At 34.4% G+C, this 4,836-nt stretch overlaps 1 long non-coding RNA gene across 1 annotated transcript; it reads left to right on the top strand.

Moving 5' to 3' along the window:
• Positions 1–2,895: 2,895 nt before the first annotated feature.
• Positions 2,896–4,590, top strand: LOC126887004 (uncharacterized). Its single transcript, XR_007698865.1, has 2 exons — positions 2,896–3,303; positions 3,773–4,590. It is a non-coding gene; the product is annotated as an uncharacterized LOC126887004 (long non-coding RNA).
• The last annotated feature ends 246 nt before the right edge of the window (positions 4,591–4,836 follow it).

Here is a 4,836-nt window from a genome sequence, read left to right as displayed (position 1 = left end):
AGGTATAACAAAAAATGTAATCATCCTTTTACATGAACTAACAGAAATCTCAGTTGTAAATTGACCTAAAATCTTTTGGACTTGACCATCAGCTGTAGTCACTTGCAAACTCTCATCTATTCCTATCTTAACATTAGAATTCTGGAGAAATTCCAGACCTAAAGAACCTAAAATAGAGATATGGGATCCTGTGTCCAGCAAAGCTAAACAAGAATGTCCTAAGATAGATATTTCAAGGTACGGACGATTATCCTTGTTTTTACGAACTAACAATGGATTAATGTCAACATCAATAAGGCAAGATAAGGGGTTACTTGGAGAAACTACAGAAGAGTCAAAAAGGACATGGTCGACTAACGTCCTCTTTTCGGTGGGTATCTGCCGTTCCGTGGTCTTTTGTCTTTCGGTGGAGGTTGGGATGATTGAGTGGTTGAGGCATGGGCCTCCTGACTCGAGAAACTGGTTCCTGGGTTTTGAGGATTTTCTAGAGTGTTCCCTGCATTTTGATGAGGAGTGGGAGCCAGGGGAGACGACCCACCCCTTCTGTCGTTTCCCGAACAGAATTCACATTCAAACTTACGGACTCCTCGACATCCACGCCCATAACAAAACAGACCTCTAGGTTCAGAACATTCAGAATACCGGTGTCCGGACCGAAGACAATTCCAACAGGTAATTCTGGAGTTGAAAGTAGAAACATTACCAGACCGGGAATAATTTGGCCTACCAGAATAGGACGATTCGTTATTTCTACCATTTGACCGACTAGGGACACTAGATACAGGTTCAGAAGACCATGACAACACTTCTTCTAATCTCTTACATTTTTCTGTAAGATCAGCAATCGAGAGAATGTCAGTGAGTGCCAGACTCAGATGATAAGACGGCAACAAATTTTTCTTAATAATTCTTACTATATGGGACTCAGAAAGAGGGACTTCCAAACGTTTACACAAACCGACAACTTCATTAATAAAGATGGTGACTTTCTCCTGGGGAGCTTGTTTCCGGGATTTAATTTCGTCTAATAAGTTGTCTTCATAGTTGTAAGGAAGAAAATCAGACTTAAGTTTTGCAACTAACTGTTGCCATGAAGTAAAACTACCTCGATTATTGAGGTACCAAGTAAAGGCTGAATCCTTAAAAAGATCACCTGCTGATGAAAAGCACTCATCTTCACTGTTCCCACGCGCTAGACGCAGACATTATATTTTCTCCAAGAAACCAACAACATTTTCATTCGAACCACCAGAAAAATGTACACCCCATTTATGAATAGGAGCCGATTTATAGAAAGGAAATGAATTTACCAACACACTAGCGTTACGAGGAGTGGAGTGAGCCTGTGGAACTACTTTATACTCAAGTTCGTCTTCTAGATTAAGTATCTTGAAGTTGAGAGACTTCTTAATGGCATCCTCTTCCTCATTTACCGACTCTAACAAATGAACCCTACCTGAAACATAACCTAAACGGGAAGTCAAGCGACCATATACTACATCACTATGGGAGCCAACAAAAGAGCTAATTTGGGCCTTCAGATCTGCAATAGTGGCTTCTATTTCACGGACCTCATCACCAAAATTTAGGTGGAAAGCTGACAGAACAGCATGACTCCGATTTGCTGAAGCTTGCTTCAACGCACCTCTCAACAAGACTATTTTAGGTTCATCTGTGGTTAACGATGGATCGGTTAACTGACGGATTTTCAACTCATAGTCCAGTTCAGGAGTTAAGAGATGTTCTGCCTTAAACGATGCCATTATAAACAACCGGGAAGTAAACACGAGAATGAGATAAAATGTAAGTAGGTAAAGTGTAACTTACTCTCTGTTTAAAGTTAATGTTTTGAGTGGATACCTATACAAGTAATATTTATTTGTTTGATCCAGTCGTGAAATCCGTTGAAATATACTGCTACAACTTCCGATAAACCTAGCTTTACCAGCTTTTCTAATATGTAAAATGATTTTTTCTACGGACAATATTTTTAAAGTTATTCTAAATGTTTATAAACTACAAAATTTCACAAATTGGCATTAGGATTTTTGAATATATTAGATAATTTTTTTTATCTTTTTTCAGTACATTTTGATAGCATCAGTTTCTAGTTTCATTTGGCATACGCAGAATTGCCCTATCTTCATTATTTTCGTTCTTATGTTATTGCAAAATAACGGTCTCTGGGATAAACAATTAAAATAACTCTTAAACTAATTAATGGATCGGTCTCAAAATTTGAGAGTTTGTTAAGTACCCCAATACCCAACTTTGGGTGAAACACTAGAGCTCTAAGGTAGTTTTAGTAAAAGTTATTAAGAAATAACCATTTTCACTTATTTTGCAGTTTTCGTAGCAACAAATTAACTTTTTAGCTTTCCAAAAATCGGCATTTTGAAGGTTGATTAATCTTCCAAAAAATTGAATTTTGTAATTTTATGTCAACTATTTAGCTTTTGAATGGGGTGCAAAAAATCGAAAAATCGCGATTTTTGCAATAAATTGTTAATAATTAAAAAAAGGACGCGAACTCTAGGCAGGAAACAAGTAGATTTTCTTCCTATAGATATTCAATAACTAAAAAAGTAGTCCGCTACCTGGATCTTTGAGTCTCCCGAACATGGTCCATTTCTAGCTTATTACCCTAGAGTAAATACTACATTTAAGATGCCACAAGAAAACAGTTTCAGAAATTTTCTATATTGTTTGTGTATTATTTCTTTTAGAATTGGCTCTTGTTGTCGTCAAGAAAAAATACCTTTTTTATGAAGTAATTGTTTAAAAATCAATTAATTTAATACAACAATTAATGTGCATTGTTTCTCTTTTAAAAATAAACACGAAGAATTGTGAGCAATTGATTGAATTTTTAAAACATTTATAACAACTTGTAACGATGAGTGCCATCGTTACGATATTATTATATTTATTCCTATAAGCCACCTAATAAGTATGCAACCAGTTATGCGTTCGTGCTTAGAACGGGTTACCTAGATTTGTGACCAAATATAATAGAAGGTTGGTACTAAGCTTGGGGAATTCTGGTCTTAGCTTGTGGCTGTACGGCTTCCGACGGAGGGGCATGTCATATCGCCCATCGGAGAGGATTGTCACTTCAATTTTCAATCTGGTTGGATGAACAAGTAAATTTTTCCGTGGTCACTGTTTAAAGAATACAATATTTAGTTAAAATATTCATTTATTATAAGATTGGTTTATTTTGGAAAGAGCTATTTTTTGTTTTGGGATTTGTGCGGTGAGAGGAAGAGTTTTATTTCCAAGTTTCCTTTTGGAAAACAGTGGGTAAGTCGGCTATTAAGTATTCTTGTAAAAAAAAACATGGTTCTCATTCTCAATACAATACTTATAGTAATATTATAATTGTTATTCTATGAATATAAAACATCAGGTCTTAACGAGTCAATCTCACTATCAAATTCATGTTTCTACAAGAAAAATTCTTTCAAATTAAATTTCCAGTTCAAAATAGTTTCTGAAGTAATGACACTTTTCATTTCCTTTTAGTATCTACGTCTATAAAGTAATCCCTTATTGCAATATATACATATCTTCTTGGTTCATATGTCCTTCCATTTCTTTACATTTCCATTTTTGTTCAAGGTTAATGACACTTACTTATAAATGTCAATAGCTCCTCTTTTTTCGGTAATTTTTTCTAGAAATTTTTATAAGGTTTTTATACCTTTCTTATATGCCCTGTTTTTTGTGTACTTAAGGAACACCAGCTAATAGGAGATTCTTATGCTTTTAGCCACGGAAGAAAATAAGAAGATGGAAAATTAAGTCAATCATACTTTAAGTTGTTTTTTTTTGGAATACATAATCATTTTGGGGATATTTTGGATGGAATGTGGATGTTTTGTTTGGTTTTTATGGAATAAAAGTTGAGTTTTCCGATACTGGGCAGCTACCTGCTTGCCGTACCTTCCTGTTGGTGTGGAGTACCTCCCTAGGGTTGGGAACCAGAGGATACCTTATTTGGCTCTCCCCTCATCATCTTCACCGAAGGTTGGAAGAAGCAATCCGCCTACTTTTTGTAGGGACAGGTTTTTATATAACTAAATTTGCATGTCAATTTGTTTTAATAATAACTTCCAATTTTACTATTTTTTTTTCTCTTCGTATCAATAACTTTCAAATCACTCTAATAATAATATACCCTCATTGTTTTTTCTTAACCATAATTAACATAATATTCAATATTTTTCAACAATTTTTATTATATTTCACCCTTATTTAATTTATTTAAAATAGCCTGGGATTTATAAACCATATGTAAGATAATGTGCACAGTATCTAGGTCATATCCTATTTAATAATATTTATTCCAGTTGTCGGATGTTGTCACCTCCGATTAGATACGGTATTGTCAACCAATATTGTAACCCTCATTAATAATAAGTTGTTAAGGTAAATACCTATTCATATTAAATTCATTACATATTTTTTTCTACTGTAAAACCTGCATTATCGACAGCAGTGTACTAGCCTAGTACGTCGGATAATTAGCTAGTGTAAAAATTGTATATAGGGTATATAGGTTTTTTTTATTAAATGTGGTTGTACATACTTATATGTTTTATTATCCTACCATTTTAATAGTACCATTTTAATAGTATCAGTTAGGTACAGCAATATAGGTCACGTGGAGAAGAATTTATAAAATTCTTCCCTGGCGCTCAACACTACTTCTGAATATCTTCTTGGTCAGTAGTTCCCTTTCTTTTCATTACTCCTTATATTCATTTATTTTCTTTATCATTCCAGTATTTCATTAGGTACCGTCTTACTAGGGCGTGCAAATACGGCCTGATC

The sequence above is a fragment of the Diabrotica virgifera genome, chromosome 6 (assembly GCF_917563875.1).
Source record: "Diabrotica virgifera virgifera chromosome 6, PGI_DIABVI_V3a".
NCBI lineage: Eukaryota > Metazoa > Arthropoda > Insecta > Coleoptera > Chrysomelidae > Diabrotica > Diabrotica virgifera.
Note: the sequence above shows the minus strand (reverse complement) of the source record. Positions and strands in the feature narration are given on the sequence as shown.